This window comes from Urocitellus parryii, unplaced genomic scaffold (genome assembly GCF_045843805.1).
Source record: "Urocitellus parryii isolate mUroPar1 unplaced genomic scaffold, mUroPar1.hap1 Scaffold_87, whole genome shotgun sequence".
NCBI classification, from domain to species: domain Eukaryota; kingdom Metazoa; phylum Chordata; class Mammalia; order Rodentia; family Sciuridae; genus Urocitellus; species Urocitellus parryii.
This window is the reverse complement of record NW_027554208.1, coordinates 826969-846747: the sequence shown is the minus strand read 5'-3', so window position 1 is coordinate 846747 and position 19779 is coordinate 826969. Positions and strand designations below refer to the sequence as shown.

Here is a 19779-nt window from a genome sequence, read left to right as displayed (position 1 = left end):
AGCTGCTCCCAGGCAGGCCCAGGCTCCCCTCTCTGGGGCTCACCCAGGAGGCCCACCAGGACCCTGCCCTGCCTCTCTCCCACTGTTGTGTATTTCTTTTCTTCTTCTCTTTCTCCCTCCCTCCTTCCTTCTCATTCCCCTCCCTCTCTCCTCCCCCAACTGGGGTGGGGATGGAGGTGCTTGTGCCCTCTGTGGGGCCTGACCTTTTCTGTTCTGGAGGAAGGAACAGGGATGAGGAGCTACCTAGACCCAGCAGCCTGCTGTTGGCTGAGCGGACGCTGCAGAACACATTCACAGGGCGGGCGTGTGGCCTGGCAGCTGGAGAAGAGGAGAGCTTGACGGGCCACCAGGGCTTGGTACTTTGTCAACCTTCCCTGGGGTCCCTCCAAGGCATCTGGGAGCCTGTGGAGGGGAGGAGGGTGGGAGGGTTAGGGACAGTAACTTCCCTAACGAGTCAGTAACACAACAGTGACCCAGATTCCTTCCCAAACACTAGAAAAATGTTTGTTTTCTGCAAGTTGTTTTTTGTTTCCTTTTTTCCCCCCTGATTCTAACCCTGAGAACAGGGCTGGGGATGAAGTACAGTGTTAGAGCCTCACTTGGCATGAGTGAGGGTGTTTTCCATCCCCAGCCCAGGGTGGGGAGTGGGTAGTCCAACCCTGGAAATACTTTTGGTCTGGGTCAGTAGCTCTCCTGTCCTTGTGGCCTCCATATCCTCAGTTGGTTTGGACCCTCTGCCCCCTGTGCTGGGTGAGGTCAGCTGCTTCATGCCATTTTGGGACCCAGGAGCTTGGTCCCAGATGCCATTTCCATTTGCACAGAAAAGCAGTGGTAAGAAGGCTTTGAGATCCACTTCTGAATAATTCCCCATGGCATGGAGATGGGGGTCTGGATGACACCTTGCGGCATGAGGTCTGGCGTGTAGATGCAGGTACTGGACAGACAGATTCACCTTCTGGGCATCTGAAAGTCAAGCTGTGGGTCATTTAAGGGTTTGCAGGAAATTAAACATATCCAGTGGATTTGTGCATTTACTATTTACTAAAACTGAAGTAACACAGGGAAGTGCACATATACACACACAGCCAAAAGTGCGTCCACAGGCAGAACACACCTGTGCCACGGCACTCAGACTAAAGAGCAGAAGGTGATGAGCAGCCCCCACAGGCCCCTCCCAGCACCACCCACATGACTCCCATCCTGACCCCTGTCACCACCATTAATGTGTCTCTTTGCACTTCACATAAACAGAATCCCTCAGTGTGTTCTCTTTCCTGTTAGTGTTTGGCCCAACGATCTGCAGATTGATTTCTGTCTTCGATTCCACCACAGCAGGTTTCCTGAGTCTTAGAGCGATTATCATGAGCAGGTCCTTTGGGTGCTGCTGGCTGACGGCAGGAATGACCAGGTGCCCAGGTGGCCACAAGTGAGAGTGAGAGCCAGTGTGGCTGACTGGGGTGTGAGAGCCTATCTCAGCCCTCCATGGTGTTCTACTTGACTTGTGTAGTGGGTAACATATATTCTCTTATATGTGTAAGAAGTGGGGAAGACTATGTATGAGAAATAGAAAGTCCTGTGGCCCATTTTCAAAACATAGTATTTAGCATTTAAATGTAAAATGACTTGGGATGTAAGACAGGCAGCTGGAGGGAAGAGCAGGGTGGAAAGTTACAGGCAGTTAATACCCGAGTGTAAAGATTCACAGCCCCTCGACAGTCAGGAGGTGAGAAGGAAGCCCCCTCCACCTGACCAACAGAGCTAAACTCTGCCAAAAGGCACTAAATCCAAGGGGACTTTCTTGCCACAGGAAAACAAGGGGAGGTGGGGACAGCTAAAGATAAATTTTTTTTAAATAACCCAATAGGGGACAGTAAAACCCAGGTGACATTTGGGAAGACTGTGCACCCCAGAGTGCTCAGCCAACAGGGAACTGGGGGAGGGAACTTGCACTCTAGGAAGAAAACACTGGTTGTGGCCAATCTGTGTGTCCCTGACCAATAGGCAACTGATCTTGCAAGACTGCCACTAATGCCTTGCTTTCCCTGTGCCTCTGTCCCAGTCCATTCTTTAGATCTGGACACAGGTGCGTGTGTTTCTCACAAGCAGGGGGCTCAGCTGGGATCTCTGTGTCTGTGTGGGGTGGAACTTTGGGTGGACTGCGCTAAACTAAAACCTTGCTTTTAGTTCAGACACATTTAAGCAAAGAGAACCTAAAGCTGTTTTTCCAACTTGCTTGAATGTCCTGTCCCCTTAGAGGCCATGGAAAGACCTGAGACTGCCCAAAGGGGGGCAGCTGAGGACACAGGGAGCTCTGGGTGTGCAGGAACTTCTCAGGAAGGGGGACTGGGCACATGGAGGGCTTGGGGTGTGTGAGAAACCTCCAGTAAGGGGCATGGAGTACCTGGGGAAACTCAGTTACAGAATCTGCCAAAACGGAGGTAGGCCCACGGACAGGGAAGGAAGATGGAAAGATCCCCATGGGCACAAGTCTTCTTTTCCTGAAGACCCTTTTCCTGAGAAACCTGTGGTTTCCCACATTCTTTAAATATCTGGACTGACTCTAATCTGATCCCAAAGTCCACTCTGAAGGGATACAGATGTTCCATCGGCTCCTTTACTAGACTCCTTATGGAGGGGACTTTTTTTTTTAAGCTTTTGTCTTTTCCTCAGCTCAACGTTATTCTGGTGAACTCATCTTTGGTCCCACACACCTAAAGTGAGATAGTTTGTTCTGATTAGTCCTGTTTTTGTCCAACTGGAGTTTCTAGTCCTTTGTTCTTTAGGCTGTTTTTATTCAGAGGCCTGTTATTCAAGGGTTAACTCTGAATACACTAGGAAAGAAACTTACTCCTTTGTAGAGGCCTAGGCAGCAACAGTCAAGAGTGTGATGGTGGGAGTGAGTCTGTCCCCACGGAGGAGGAGAGGCCCCTGAGCCTGTGAGTCCAGCGACCACCGAAACTGATGGACTCTATTCCTAACGTTCCCAACTGCACGGTGCTTTTCATGTCCGGGTCGTACTGTTAAAAAAAGCCGATATTTTGGCCCTTGCCCTCCAAGGTCTATTTTAGTTTCTAAAGCATCATTTTACATGGGTAAGAATAATGTCTTTGAAATGAATAACCTACATGTTTTCCTAGGTGGTCAGCCAAATACTAGTTTCTATAAAATATTTGAAGTGAAATGTCCATTGGCTTTGAAGGATTTTTCTTTGTCAAGAATATGTGAGTTAAAGTGTTAACTATAGAGATTTATTTGATACCTTAGTTTTCATGGGTAACCTAAGTTAAAAATGGGTACATTAGATTTAAACACTTATGAATGTGTTTGTTAGAGGAGACATCTAATTAATTTGCAAAGTTAAAATACTGAAACATCAACTGCTAAATTTAAATTTAAGTACCCGTGGCTTCTTAAATTTTATAAGGTAATATATGCTTGGGTCTATTAAGCGTTTTTTTTTTTTTTAATATTTATTTTTTAGTTGTAGTTGGACACAATACCTTTATTTTATTTACTTATTTTTATGTGGTGCTGATCGAACCCAGGGCCTCACACATGCTAGGTGAGCACTCTACCGCTGAGCCACAACCCCAGCCCCTTAAGTGTTTCTTTTTTTAAAAAATTTAATTATTTATTTATTCTAATTTGTTATACATGATGGTAGAATGCAATTCATTTCATATTACACATATAGAGCACAATTTTTCAAGTGGCTGATTGTCCACTGCTGCAGCCTGGCTGGGCACCGAATCACGAGCCACTCAAGCAGGAACAAAACTTTATTTTGAAAATGCTGCCAATCCCCGTAGGCGCCAGACAAGCCAGCCGATCCACCCACGTGGTGGCATCTACCGTAACCGGCCCCCCCCACCTCCCCCGGAATTCCCTCCTACCGTCCTTCCCCAACCAATGGGAACTCTCCAGGAGTCCCATAACATGAGTCGCGTAGCAGGCCAAGGTGAACAGCAGGAGTCCAATTTCCATATGAATGTAAATCTTAACATAATAATATCATCTCAATGGCTAGCTGGCGTCACCTTACAACCGAAAGTGCCATGCATCATATTATTTGCTTGTGGCTCCTAGCACTCCACCCCTTTATTCCTCTAAACAGTTTCTCTTCCTGGTACTCATGCTGTTGCTGTTAACCATTTATTGCCTAACATAACAGTACCTTGCTCTCAGGGACCTAATTTTATTTTGATGACTGGGGCAACCCTTACTTAAATACTACTAACAATTAAAGAGCAATACAGACTGGAGTGCAATTAAGTGCCCAAATATGTGGCTCAAGGGTAAGAATCACCAGCCTTTCAACATAATGAAGCCTGTGGGGTGAAGAAAATGACTGTTCATCCTGGCAGAACCCCTTGTCCCTCTCTCCCACATATACGCACCTTTATCTCAGAGACTCCTAGTTCTTTCACCCCAAACTTCTTTGACTCATGCCTTCCTCCCTGCATCTGAGCCCAGCAGGGAATATGGGGGAGGGGGGCGTGACTCCCGCTTGGCTGGAGTGCTGGTTTATGTCTCTGCCAGTCTCTGGGAGGTGCTGGATGAGCTTCCCTAGTTTAGCTGCAGCTGACCCAAAGCACTTCTGCTTTTCAATAAATCCTGAGGCTGTGGAGGGCGGGAGTAGCCTCCAGTGCTAGGAAGTATCCCTAGCAGAGGTTCAGAGGTCCTCCTGGGCTGTTTAGGGGCCCTTGGCGATGGCCACATTCAGATACTGGCTGGAAGCCAGGGGAGGGAGCTTGGGGTAAGGGGAGGGCACTGAGAGAGGGGTCAGACTCCTTAGGAAAGAGTTAATGCGAAGAGAGGGAGGGGATAAGACGAAGAGACCGAAGGGAAGGCTCAGGTAGGGAAAGAACGGCGGAGGGAAGCCTGGTAGGGGAAAGGGAGCTTGCAGGAGCAGGGGGTCAGAGGTAGGGAGCTTCCCCCTTCTGCACCCTCATCGCAGGGCCGCCAACTTCCAGCCACGGCGGCGACTTTCAGTTTCATTTCCACGGACCCTCCTGCCTGGGCAGCAGCCGCCACTGCGATGCCCAGTATGTTCAGCTGCCGGCAGCTCCGGGAGACGGTCCAGTGCTTCCTAGTCGTTCGAGGACTGGACATGGAGACAGATCGCGAGCAGCTGCGAACCGTTTATAACCCCGACTTCAAGATCAGGTAAGGGCCTACGCACCCCCAGCCCGAAAGGTGGGCCCTGCCTACCTCTGCTGCCTCCTGCCACTCCCCTCGCACTTCTCACTTTAGTGCAACCAAACTTTATGTGATACTAACCATCACTCACTATTACTGAGGTCTTCTATGTGCCAGGTGCTGGGCTAAGTGGCTTGCTGCAATGCTACTATCTTGGGTGAGGATCACAGCAACCTTTAAAAGAGGCAAGCCTTGCCATTCCCATTTCTTTTTTTTTTTTAAGAGAGAGTGAGAGATGTGTGTGTGTGGGAGAGAGAGAGAGAGAGAGAGAGAGAGAGAGAGAGAGAGAGAGAATTTTTTAATATTTATTTTTTAGTTTTCGGGGGACACAACATCTTTGTTTGTATGTGGTGCTGAGGACCGAACCCGGGCTGCACGCATGCCAGGCAAGCGCGCTACCGCTTGAGCCACATCCCCAGCTCTGCCATTCCCATTTCATAACGGAGGGAAGCGAGGCTCCCAGAGGTGCAGTAACGGCCCAGGTAGCAAGGTCACACCCCCTCACCTTGACTCACTGTGCCCTCCCTCTTTTGCCTGGGTAGTGCCCATTCATCTTTGGGAGACCTGTCCCCTCCCCTAGGCTGCCCTGGGAGCCTCAGAGGCTGCACTGTGGTCACACACTGGAATCTCTGGGTTCAGTCTGAGTGCTTCTCAAGGCAAATCTGTCACCAAGACTCGGGTCAGGTTCTTCAAACTGGACCACTGGACTGACTCGCGGCTCCCAGAAAAGAGGAGAATGAAGCTGAGCTCAGATATCAGCAAGCACCACAAGTCACTGCTAGCCAAGAACTTTTATGACAGGTGTGTGTTCGTGTGTGTGTGTGTGTGTGTGTGTGTGTGTGTGTGTGTTTGTTGGTGCACACACACTTGCTTGTGAGGGGTGCTCAGGGCATGGGGGAAGGGGCTGTCTAACCAAGAAAAGAGTAGTTTGCTCAGGTTGTGGGGAGGCCTCTTCCTTAAGGAATGGGGGAAGCAGGTGGGGGGCTTGGCTGCGGGTGGGAGCATGGCTGGCACTCTCCCCAGGGCATCCCCCAGCCCAGGCCCCTCCTGCCCTGGCCCCCACCCTTGACTCCCACTCTCCCCAGGGCTGAGTATCTTCACGGGAAGCATGGGGTGGACGTGGAAGTCCAGGGGCCCCATAAAGCACGAGATGAGCAGCTCCTTATCTGCCTGGATTTGAACCACAAGGAGGTGCTGACCCTGAGGCTCCGGAACAGAGGAAACAAATCTGCTACCCTCAGTCACCTCTTCCCTTTCTGCTGGACACCCCAGTTTGCCTTCTACTATGGTGACCAGAAGCTGCCCTGCCTCCTGGGCCCCGGTGAGTAGCTGGCTGGGGATGTGGCTGAGTGGTAAAGTGCCCCTGGGTTCAATTTCTGGTACCCCAAAACAAAAACTATATATATATAATATAAATTAATCTTGAAGCCTGCATGCCCCAAAAAATTAACATTGGCTGTCTCAGGATGGTAAAAATGTTATTATAATTTTTTGCCAGATTCTTTTTTAATAATGAAAATGTATTATAAATAATATTTTTAAAAATATTCCAAGTATTGGGCTTTCCAAAATTGGTCCAGCCATGGACCGAGCAGCCACATGAGCTAGTGAGCTCCATGTCCTTGGGCAGAGGCTGCCGACCACCCTTTGGCAATGGCATCACAGGGGTCCTTGTGCATCCTCCACAGAGGGGCATTCCCAGAGTCTTGAAGGTGACAAGTTCAATGTTAATGACAGCTTTTCCCCCCACTTCTGCAGTGCTAAAGGCTATGACTTGAAGCTAAGTATGGAACTGGGGACCTACTATCCACCCCCATGCCTCAGGTAGCTGCTCCCCATCCTTCTTCAGGGAACAAGTATCTTCACTGCCTCAAAGGAGATTGCTGAGATCAAGTAAGTGCCTCCCCTCAGTACCCCACTCCCGTCCTCTCTCCCTGCTGGCCCCTGCCTGTTGCTTTGGATGTCTGTCCAGCCTCCCAGGCTCTATTCGTTCACCCTTGCTGAGCATGCCCACTTGCCAGGTGCTGTTCCAAATGGGCCTTGCCCATTATGGTGGGGAACAGTGAGCACTGATCATTTCTTTTATTTTATCTTGTACATTCCATATTGTGGTGAGTGCTTTGAAGAACTCAAGTAATGCTAAAGTAAAACCAAAGCAGGACAAGGGGATGAATTGGTGATGTTTTACAGAGAGCAGTCAGTCCTGACCTCTTTGAGGAGGTGACATTTGAACAGAGAATGACATTTGAATGAGGTTAGGGTGTGAGTCATGGAAGGAAGATCTGGGGGAGAATGTTTCCGCCATAAGATCTACCATGGATACCCAAGTCAGGTCTGAGGTTGGGTCAAGGACATTGGAGGAAGCAAGACTTGGGGCTCCCTTCTTCAAGGCCTCTGACCCAATCCATTTCTCTGTCCTTCTGGTCTTCTCTAATTCCTGGTGTGTTCCTAGTTGCAAATGGGAGAGGGTAGATGCTTCTGGTCATGGGGGTGCTTGACCTGTCCCTTTCCTGCCCTTCCCACTTCATCCCCCAACCATCACTGCCAGGGCCCAGCTGGAGACAGCCCTGACGTGGAGGAACTATGAGGTGAAACTCTGACTGCTGCTGCACCTGGAGGAGCTGCAGATGGAACACGACATCCGGCACTATGACCTGGAATCGGTGCCCATGACCTGGGACTCCGTGGACCAGAACCCCACGCTGCTCACTCTGGAGGTTGGGGCTCAGATCAGGTTCAGGGAGGGCAGGCTCAAGTCAGCCAACCTCTATAGGCCATTCCTAAATACAGGGCAAACTAGAAGAAGGATGAAATGGTTCCTGTCCCAGAGGGGTCAGCAAGGGGTAGGGTGGGCATCCTTTGCCCAAAATGGTGTCAGAGCAGGACATTGGGGTTTTAATCTAGACTTTGCTACTACTGGCTGTGTGATCTTGGGCAAGATCCTTGCTTTCTCGGAGCCATAGGTTCCTTATCTGAAAAGCATAGAGCTGGACTGGAAAATTCTTAAGCCCTTTTCTAGCACACAGATTTTGAATGTGTGTACCTTAGACCAGAATTACCCACGAGAATGAATTTCTCCACACAAATGCAGGTGGGAAAGAGAGAACAAGGATGATCAGGGCAAGATGACTACAGGAGATGAGTTTTAACAATATTTTAAAGGCAGAGTAGAACTGAGCTGGTGAGAGGGCAGCTGAGTAGAGTGGGAAGCGGCTGCCAGGCCTTAAACTAGCACCCTGGAGTTCTGCACCTGTGAGGAGCTGGGGAAGGTTGTCTCCTTCCTCTCCCCACAACTCCTGTCTGGTGGGAGAGGAAGGGGGACAGGGAAAATGCAGCTCTCTGAGTCTTGGGTTAGAAGGCCAGAGCCTCAGTTTTCGTCCCTCAGAGGTCTAGAGAGCCTGGGGGTTGGGTCCTTCAGTGACCATGCTTGGGACAGAAGCTTGCTTACGTTCACACCCTGTAGGTTCCTGGTGTGACTGAGAGCCACCCCTCAGTGCTGTGGGGGGACCACCTGTTTTCCCTTCTGTCCTCTGAGACACAGCAGGAGGACCCCATCACCTATAAGGGCTTCATGCACAAGGTGGAACTGGACCATGTCAAACTGAGCTTTTCCATGAGGTGGGTGTTGTGGGAACCCTTCTTCAGTCTTCTCCCTCAGGCCAGGGGAGACGAGAGGCTTTCTCCTAAGATGAGTGGATCCCAAGCACAGGGCAGGGGCTTTTCTTCCAGGGAACTCTGAGCTACTCCAGCAGCTACCTCTCCTAGGGAGCTTTTATGGAAGTCTTGGAAAGAGGGAGTGGAGCAGAAGGAGGTGGAGGGAGGTCCTGGCTTTTTACTGTCTGGCCCATCTAACTGGAGCTCCTCTACCTTTCTCCCTATCCAAACCCTCCTGAGCCGATTTGTGGATGGGCTGACCTTCAAGGTGAACTTCACCTTCAACCGCCAGCCCTTGCGGGTCCAGCATCGGGCCCTGGAACTGACAGGGCGCAGGCTGCTGTGGTCCATGCTTTTTCGTGTGGCCTCCCGTGGGGTCCCGCTGCTGCCCTCAGATGTGAAGCTCAAGTGAGATGGAGGGCAGGGGACTCCAGTGCTGGTTGGAGTGTGGGGCTTGAGGATGGAGTCCTAGAGGCCTCTGGGATTCTGGATAAGTTGAAGTTCGGATTCCTAGCCTCCCTGCCAGGCTGTATGACCGGAGTCTGTAGTCAAACCCAGAGCAGCTGCAGGCCTTAAAGCACATCGTTATGGACACCACACGTTCAGCCTCCTACATCATCTTTGGGCCTCCAGGCACTGGCAAGACTGTCACATTAGTGGAGGCCATTAAGCAGGTGAGGCTTGAGGATAAACCTAGGACCTATATCCTTGACTCCCCCAGATGGAGCTTTTTTCCCCAAATTCTGATTTCCTTCATCTCCCTGAAAGTTCTTGTTTCTCAGCAGCCATCAAAAGGAGGTGGGGAGGGCTGGGGCTGTAGCTCAGTGGCAGAGCACTTGCCTAGCATGGGTGAGCCACTGGGTTCAATCCTTAGCATCACATAAAAATAAACAGATAAAATAAAGGCATTCTGTCCATCTACAACTACATTTTTTTTAAAGTGGGGAGCTAGAGTCAGTGTGGCTGTTGAGCACTGTTGGGTAGGTTGGGCACTGTGTGGCTCTTGCAGTGACTTTTTGCATTTCGGTATTCATAGACTTGTGTGTTTTATTGCAGTTGTTGTCCCACGTCAAAGTGCTAATTGGACTAGCAGGGCTCCAGGATAGAACTTGTATTTTATATCACTGCCTCCCTTGGCTGTGGGAGGCAGATGCTGCACTGCCCCAGTGTGAGTCACCAGAGTTTGGGAAACTGCTTCTCATACTCTACCTGTCCGCATCTCAGGTGGTGAAGCACTTGCCCAAAGCTCACATCCTAGCCTGAGCTCCGTCCAACTCGGGTGCTGACCTTCTCTGTCAGTGGCTCTGGGTCCACCTTCCCAGCTCCATCTGCTGCCTCCTGGCCCCCAGTAGGGAGATCCGCATGGTACCTGAGGACATTAAGGTAAGGGAAGTGCAGAGGGTCAAGCGATGGCAGATGTCTGGGAGACTCTAAGGGTAAACCAGAAAACTAGGGAGACTTGGTTACTCACCTTTGGGTGGGTAAGAACCCTCCCTGGGCCTCAGTTTTCTTGTCTATAAAGTGGCCCAGTGCCAAAGTGAGGGGGGACATGGGTAGAGCCAAGCTGATGCCTCATGTTGCTTCACAATCCACAGCCCTAGTGTAACAGGGATGCGAAAAAGGGGGAGTATGAGTTTCCTGCCAAGAAGGAACTGCAGAAATACTGAGTCTTAATTACCACTCATCATGGCCAGCAGGTGGGGAGTGTGTGTGTAAATAAAAGTGTAGTGGGCTGGGAAGATGGGGAAGGGTTCTCAGTGGGTGAGTGAGGGACCAGATTGGGTGAGCATTCAGGTTTGGTAGTTGGGTGCCTGGGGATGACCCTGCCTGGCCTGACACCTCCCAGGTTGGTATCAGCCCAGTTTCCCATCCATCTCTTCACACACATCTTCATTGATGATGCTGGCCACTGCATGGAACCTGAGAGTCTGGTGGCCATAGCAGGTGAGTGGCTCAGGGTGGGGTGCAGGTGTGCCACCCTGCATGGGGAGATCCCATCACGTACCTTTCTCCTCATTCCACCCTTGCCTTCTAGGACTGATGGAAGTTAAGGAAACAGGCAATCCAGGAGGGCAACTGGTACTGGCTGGAGACCCTCGACAGCTGGGACCTGTGCTGCAGTCCCCACTGACACAGAAGTATGGGCTGGGGTACTCGCTGCTGGAACGGCTGCTCACCTACAATGCCCTGTACAAGAAGGGCCCTGATGGCTATGACCAAGTTCATCACCTCAGTTCATAACCAAGCTGCTATGAAACTACAGGTATGCCCACACCCTCATCTCCCTCCACTGCTAGCCCATGCCTTCACACCCACTGCGCAGGAGGCTCTGGTCTGCATTCCTGGTGCTCTGCGCCTCTGTGATGCAGAAATGACTATAGACTGGAAGGTCGGAGGCCTCCTTTAGCTAGTGGTTTCATTCTGGACTAGTGAGATTATCTAGATATGGGGTGGTCAGACACCAGGATGTGTCTGATGTCTGTCTCAGATGGCATTTCCAGGCAATCCAAGGAGAAATGAGAAAATGAATAGTTTTTCATAAAAATATTATCAAATTAGAGGGCTAGGCAGGGTTGTTTGTTTTGCAGTGGTGGGGATTGAACCCAGGCTCTCACACATGCTAGGCAAAAATTCTACCACTGAGTTACATAGCCAGCCCTGTTTTGTTTTGTTTTTTTTTAAGAGTCTCTTTGTTGCCCAGGCTGGCCTCAGCCAGTCCTCCTGCCTCAGCCTCCTGAATAGCTAGCTGGACCTACAAGCACACAGAACCACACTCTGTTTATATACTTCTTTTACTGAATAAGTTTAGACATTAAAAATGCTTGGATGAGTACCAATAGGACAGTTGCAGAAAGGAAATGTTATTGTGTTTTTACTACTTTTATTTTTGGATTTAACATATTATCTCAAATAAGGGTAATGGGAAGTGATACATTGTTTTTATACTGACCTTCCTTGGCAAAATTGAAAGCTGAGTCCCTAATTTCTTAGTTTTTTTTCTTTCTTTTTTTTTGAGGGATGGGGTGTGCCAGGGATTGAACTGGGCACATGACCACTAAGCCACATCTCCAGGCCTATTTTGTATTTTTTAGAGACAGGGTCTTACTGGCTTTGAACTGGTCATCCTCCTGCCTCTGCCTCCAAAGCCACTGGGATTACAGGCATGTACCACCATACCTGGCAAATCTTAGTTTTTAAAAGTAATTTGAAAAAATAATAATAATTTCACTGGTCACTGGATCCCTATGGACCCACAAGTTCTGCTTTATGTGGTGTGAAATGCCTGGCAGGAGAACTTGCAGGTGAATGTGTCCTGCTATGAAGGAAGCAGGAATCAAGACACTCATGTGTGGGCCTAAAGCCTGTCCCCTCAGGGCAGGACAAAAGTAATCCAGGCCTTGGTCTAGCTCTCCCTCCCTCCTGCCTCTCAGGTCCCATTCCACCATCCTGGACATTCCCAACCAACTCTACTACAATGGAGAGCTACAGGCCTGTGCAGATGTGGTGGATAGAGAGTGCTTCTGCTGCTAAGAGGGTCTGCCTCAACAGGTGAGGCTGGACAGAGCAGGACTCAGGCCCCCACCCCCATATCTTGATTGTTTACTGAAGGTAGGAAAAGGCTCGACTGGACACCAGGGGTCCCTCCAGTTGTCACCTTGGCCTAAGCTTCCTTATTGCTTGCAAGGGTTTTGGAGTGGGAGGGAAGGGAAGCAGGGAAGTCCAGCTGAGGGTTTCTTCTAACCCTGTGTCCAGGGATTTCCCATCATCTTTCATGGTGTGATGGGCAAAGATGAGCATGAGTGCAATAGCCCATCCTTCTTCAACCCTGAAGAGGCTGCCATGGTGACCTCCTACCTGAAGCTGCTCCTGGCCCCTTCCTCTAAGAAGGGGAAATCCCGCCTGAGCCAACGAAGCATTGGAGTCATCTCACCATACTGGAAGCAGGTAAGGCCCTCAGTTCCCAGCAAGGATGGGTCCTCCCCCACGTGATACCTCTCGAACAGCCCTGGCCTCTGCTGGCCCTATATCTCAGAAGAGTGCAGAGTTCAGCCGCCTCCTCCCTCTTTGCTCCCCAGCTCTCTGGCCTCCTTTCTGCCTGGTTCCTCTTGAATTGAGGTGACTGCATCAGAGAAAGATGCCTTTCCCTTCATTCCAGGTGGAAAAAATCCATTATTGCATCACCAAACTTGACAGGGAGCTTTGGAGACTGGATGACATAAAGGACTTGAAGGTGACACACTACTTCACATTCACTCTCACATTCTTTGTACCCTTCTTTTTCCAAAATCAGAGACCTCAACTCCTGTGCCACTGCTTCAGTCTGGCCCATGTCTCTGTCCCACCTCCACTGCCTTGGAGAGAACTGGGTTTTTCCCCATCCTCTTGCTCCTCAAAGCTCCAGCTTATAGTTCTGGCATGGGATCAGGAAGCCTGCATGTTTAACAACTTCCCATGTCACTGTGATTGGGCAGTTTTGAGGTCTTTGCCCTAAGAATGAAGTCCAAATGCCACAGCCTACCCCCGCCTGTCATGTGATATTGTCACCTCATCTCCACCCTTAGTAGCTTAACACTTGCTCTGAGATGGTGATTCGAAACTCTTAGTACAGAGAAAAATCACCTGGAGTGCTTTTAATACTGCCAGGGCCAATTAACACTGATATCTCCGGGCAGAGCCAGGGCACTAGTATTTTTTGCAGCTCCTCAGGTGCAAGCCTGAAATCTACTCTTTTGAGATTTGGAGACATCTGCCTTGGAAAATTCTGATCAGGAGGTCTGGGTTAGGGCCCAAGGTTCTATAGTCTTAACAAGTACTTGCTGATTATCTCCAGGAAAGTTTCAGAAACACTGTTTGTAGTTATTGTATTCTTTGCAACACTGTTTGCTTTGTTCTGATGGCTTTACAGGCTCGATCCCAGAGTTAGCTTCACTCTTGAGGCTTGTGCTTCCAGAGAATGCCTCCTGTCCCCTGTAGCAGCACTCACCCACTGATCGACAATTGCCCAGTGTACCCTCCTTGCAGCTCAAGTGCCATGGGGCAGACGTTCCTTAAGTTCCCCTTGAACCCACCTATTATCAAGCCCTGCCTCTATCTCTTCTAGGTGGGCTCTGTGGAAGAATTCCAAGGCCAAGAACGCAGCGTGGTCTTTATCTCTACTGTGTGAAGCAGAGATTTGTGCAGTTGGATCTGCACTTTAACCTGGGTTTCCTTAAGAACCTCAAGGTTGGAGGGCTGGTGGGTGTGGCAGTAATTCTTCCTTCCTCTGGCCCTTCCTTCCCATGACCCCACCACTTCTTCCTTCCAGAGGTTAAACGTGGCTGTGACCTGGGCCAAAGCTTTGCTCATCATAGTGGGCAACCCCATTCTCTTGGGCCATGACCCTGACTGGAAAGCGTGAGCATTCCTGCCCTGTAATCCTTCATGGTGGCCACAAGCCCCAGCTTAGGCAGCTGTATCTTCATTACTACCTGCTTATGGCTCAATCCTCAGGATCAGTTAATCTTCATAAAACCTCCATCGTATTTGTAAGTGAGCTGACATTTAGAGCTTGAGCAACCAAAGCTCAGATGTGGCAGGACCCAGGCCTGGCCTCCAGCCTATGCTGGTACTCCTCATCCAGGCCTGCACAGCTCTGTGTGCCAACACCTCTGTACCCCACAGATTCCTGGAGTTCTGTAAAGAAAACAGAGGGTATACAGGGTGTCCTTTTCCTGCCAAACTGGACCTACAGAATGGACAGAACTTACTTCAAGATCTGAGCAAGCTCAGCCCCTCTACCTTAGGTATGGCTGGGCCAGGGTGGGCCAGGCAGGGGACAGTGGTGGAAGAGAAGGTAAAGAAGACAAAGCATACCTCCTTTCTTTCTAGGTCCCCATGGTCATGACTACCTCCCCCAGGAGTGGGAGAGTGAAGGGGGCTGTCCCTGCAAGTGGAGCCCGAGTGGAGGAATGAGCTCTGAAGACACAGCTGCCTGCCTTCTCACACCAAGACAAGCCTTAGCCCGCTGCACCCAACCCTGAACCAGAACCCAGCTGAGCTGCCCCTCTAAGGGACAGAAAGGCTGGGGGATGGTGTTTACAACCAAGCAATTCCACCCTTCCACTCCTGGGGAGAATGACACATCAAGCTGCTTGTTAGCATTGTTATGGGGGAAGGGGAAGGAAGAAAAACTCTGAAAACAAAAAATCTTGTTCTATGCAAAAGTTTCTTGATGGTGTCTCCTCATCTTGGCCCCAGCTTCCTGTGTCCCCAAGCTGACCTGCAAGAGGGTGAGACTGTCACACCCTGTCCAGGGCCACATCTCTTCACAGCCTCCATGTCCAGGGGAGGAAACTCAGTGGGCAGGGAAGCCACCCACCGGTTTCTAAGTTTAGTCCAGGCTAGAGACCATGCCCCTCACCCGCCTCCCAGGCTAAGCCAGGCATGACCTCATCTCTGCTCTAAGACTCCACACTTCCACTTCCTGCCTTTGCCAACAGGGGGCCAGTCTGGCAAGCAACTTGGAAATGAAGAGAGAGATGGGACTCTGGGCTTGTAGCCAAGATAGGAACCAGACAAAGGAAACAGGAAGCTGCCACACACGTGTTGGAACCTGTGGCCTTTATTTATGCCCCCCACCAAGTGCAGTCAGAGACAAGGCCCCTGCCCAAAGGAGAAACCCCAATCCACCTACCCTAGAAATGCTCCTCTGAGCCAGAAGTATATAAAGTGCTAGTGTGTGACCATCCTCTGGGGAGGGCCAAAGGGAGCAAGAGCCCTACCCCTGGACCAAGGCAGCAGGGAGAGGGACTGCTCAAGAAGGGCAGGCCACAGGCCCAGCTCCCAGAAGACAGGGAGGGAGGGCAGGCCTGCCACCACTCTGGGGGCTAGGAAAACGATGCAGTCCTGGGCATGAGGGAACTGTAAAAAGGAGCCTTCAGCATGGAGTCCTAAGGGTGGAGCTCAAGGGCAGGTGGGTGATCCCTAAGCCCCTGTGAAGAAAGGTGGCATCAGGAGCCGTGGGGATCTCAGAGAATGGGACAGCCCCTCCGGTGCTTATTCTTGTGGACCTGGAGGCCAGCTCGAGTGGCCATCTCGAAAACCTCTGGCACTCCCTCATAGGTTTTGGTGGAGCACTCAAGGCACTGATATGATTTGCCATATCCCAGCCTTCCTCAGATCGGACGGGTTCCTGAGAAGACAGAAGATAAGGCAGAGGAAGCTGGTGGCTAGGTGCACCTCTCACCACATCACCCATAAGTATAGTAACTATAACAAATACCTCCTCCAGCCTTGAGCCCACAAAGCATCCAGGCCCGGGCTGCCCCAGGCAGAGATCTAAACCTCATATTTACATTCAAAGTTGTCCCCAGACTAGCCCCTCCTCTCCCACCAAATCGCAGACCCTATGGTCCACATATGTTTTGCCTAAATGTGTGTAGGCTACCTCCTAAATGACCTACCTTCTCCATCATCCCTCCAACCCATCCTGTGCCTGCTGTTTCCATTTTAAAACCTTGCCTTATATAATTATCCTCTCAAGATAGTCTCTATTCCATACCCTGGCAGCTTCCTATAATAAACTCTTCCTCTGGTCAGTGGACCGCTTAGTGAGACCCTGAATAAGCCAGCTCCCTTGCCCTCTAAGCCTTTTTTCAGCCATTGATGATGCCCTTCCTTCCCAGGTACACTGATGGTGCAGTCTGCATACCCTAAGTGAAACATAAGCTGTCTCCCCATGGACAAGGACTTCCTTATTCATCTTAGTAGCCCCAATTCCAAAGACAGAATAATAAACTGGAATAAATGAAAATGCCAAGTGACCTTGGACAAGTCACTTCATTCTACGATCATCTGATTTGATACTGAGGTTCCTTCTGGTTCTTAGCAGGGCACACACATGGGAGAGGAGGAGGTAGATATCACTATGACTGCTTAACACAGGACAGTTGGCTGAAGAGAGAGCTCCTTTCTGCCCCAGCCTGCAACCCCTCAGAGGGCACCTTCCTCCCCACGGTTCCCCATCAGGCAGCCCCTCCCACCTGCTTCATCTTGGCCAGCTCTCTCCTGGTATGCTCATCTTGCCCGAGTCCTTCTTATTCCCCACTAGGATGATGGGCATGTTGGGGCAGAAGTGCTTCACCTCCAGGGTCCACTTCTCAGGAATGTTTTCTGCACAGACATGTCCCAACAGGTACCTTGGCTTAAGCATGTGAGCACTGGTCTTCCTTCCCATAGCAGTCTGAGGCTGATGGTCTCCTTCATACCTCAAAACCCCGTCCCTTGTAGCATATCCTCCCCCAAGCCCTTCCAAACACCGGAGATGCCACAACAAAGGAGCCAGCAGAGAATGTGTGGCCCTTGTGACTCCATCCCCACAGCCTCTGAAGATGGCTAACTCCAAAGCGTCTCCACCCCCTCTCTCCAAAGTCCTCACCCAGGCTGTCAGGGCTGTCAATGGAGAAGCACATGAGGATGACATCTGTGTCCATATAGGAGAGGCGCTGCAGACATTCATAGTCTTCTTGCCCTGCTGTGTCGCACAAAGCCAGTTCCACCTGACAAACGGGCAATGCATAGCTGACCCCAAGGGCCCCAACCTACTACCCAGAGATCCTCTCAAACCACTGGTCCTGCTGTGTGCAAGGCACCATATTAATCACAGTCATAACAAACTCAATTGAGTTTTTCTTTAAAGTTCTAAGATGTAAACTGGGTGTACTGGTGCATACCTATAAACCAGCTATGTGTGAGGCTGAGGCAGAAGAATTGCCAAGTTCAAGGCCATCCTGGGGAACTTAACAAGATGCTGTCTCAATTTGTTTAAAAAAGTAAAAAGGGCTGGGGATGTAGTTTAGTGGCAAAGTGCTGCTGGGTTCAACCCCTAGTAACCCCTCTCCCACAAAAATTACTAAAATGTGTTTGATTTTTGTGATCTCAAATGAATTGCTATCATGAATACCACTTTAATTCTCACACTCCTTTAGGGTAAGTCATGCCATCATCACCATTTTGTGGTGGTGGGGAGTTTAAACCCAGAAGCAAAGGGACTTGGCCCTGATTACAAAGCGAGTATGTGGTAGAACCAGAGGATATATCCAGGTTTTCTTTGGGGTACTGGGGATTAACTCAGAGCCTCACACATGCTAGGCAAGTACTCTACCAATAAGCCACACTCCAGCCCTTTTTATTTTAGATAGGGTCTGGATAAGTTGCCCAAACTGACCTCAAACTTGTGATCAATCTTCCTGCTTCAGTCTCCTGAGTAGCTGGCATGATGGGCATGTACCACCACACGTGAATATATCCAGGTTTTCTAAAAGTGCAGTTTCATTTCTCAAATTTTACTTGTTCCCACAGGAAAATAAAACAAAGATGTGAGAGAGTGGTAAGGAAGGACATACTACATGACCAGGAACAGGGTTCCAAGGCAGGATAGGAAAGGGCTCTTGGCCTTACCTGCTTGCTGTCCACCTCAATGTCTGTAATATAGTTCTCAAATACAGTAGGGAAGCAGACCTCTGGAAACTGATCCTTGCTGAAGACAATGAGGAGGCAGGTCTTTCCACAGGCACCATCCCCCACAATCACCAGCTTCTTTCTGATTGCAGCCATGGCTGGGGCTGGCAAACAAGAGGCAGTAGGGATTTGGGGGAAAAAAAACTAGTAGTACAAAAACTGCTCTGTGACCTCCAAAACCTCTCCACAAACCTGGGCAAAGGAAGAGAAAACAGAAAAGGGGGCTTGCTTTGGCACATTCTTGCCAAGCACCAATCCTGTAAGAAACAGAGTTTAAGATTCCTAATTTCTGGGGCAGGGACAGGTCTTCTCCAATGGGTTAAAATATAGCAGTGGGAGGTGAAAGAACCCACTTGGGAACCAGAAAACGACTTTCAAAGTTATACACTCAACTGAAGGGAAACATTCAGCAAGGTGTTCAGGGATGCCTCCAGAAAAGCCAGCCTTTATCTGCTTTGCATATTGGAGTCATGAGATAGATTTCATTTGTAACAAGATTTGATACATTTAAGGTTTAATAACTGCTAAGGTATAATCTAGAACAGATTGTCCCTTGGCTTGAGTCACGCCTGCCTAGTCAAAAATAAGGAGTCCCTCTACAAAACCAGATACTAGCAGAACCACTTACTGGGAGGCTGATAGGTAAGAGAAGGAATATTTATAAAGCCCCAAGGTACCCACTCTTTGTTGGGTATTTTGACAAAAAATATTTACCTCAGGTTCCAGTGGCTTGTTAGGTGAATGGTGCACTTCCCATTTTGACAACAAGGAAACTCTCAGAGGGTTAGATAATCAGAGTGTCAAGGACAGCACTCAAAGCAGGGCTCTATGCCTCCAGAGTCTCTGCCTTTCTACATGCCACCTCAGAGGTGGAAAGGAGAGCAGGAGGAGGAAACCCCAGACAGAGGACAGAGGCATCAGCCAGCAGCTTCTCTGACCCACCCCACCCTGTCCCCAAACCCCGGGTCACACAAAGGAGGCTCAGTCCAGGCAGTACCCACAGGTCACATTAGGGCAGCCTGCCTTCCTCCCCTCTTCCTGCTGGGCCTGGCGGCAACACTAGGTTACTCAGCCCCCAGTAGGGGACAATGACTACACTGTAGGGAATCACGCATCCACCACAGCATAGGGACAGAATAATCCACTAGGGAATCACCTCCACCCACTCTGGAACAGCCCCTTCTTCCCTCTGTCCAGCTCACTTTTATGCCCTGCCCACCCCTCCCTGTGACTCAGGGCAAGGAGTCAGCTTCCCAGGGTTAGCATGTGTCCCTCATCACCAACACACATGAAGGAGCAGTTCATCACACCTGCAGTTCATCACACCTTCAAAGCTCCCCTCACTTCCTCCTTCCCCAGGGAGGGGAGCCAAACTCCACCCAGCTAGATTCCCAGCCCTGCAGTCAGGGAGAAAGAGAGGGTGTGCTC

General features: G+C 50.1%; 2 pseudogenes; one reads left to right on the top strand and one right to left on the bottom strand.

Moving 5' to 3' along the window:
• Nucleotides 1–4694: 4694 nt before the first annotated feature.
• Nucleotides 4695–14812, top strand: LOC144253033 (helicase MOV-10-like; annotated as a pseudogene).
• Nucleotides 14813–15860: 1048 nt separating this feature from the next.
• Nucleotides 15861–18447, bottom strand: LOC144253044 (rho-related GTP-binding protein RhoC-like; annotated as a pseudogene).
• Between the last annotated feature and the right edge of the window lie 1332 nt (nucleotides 18448–19779).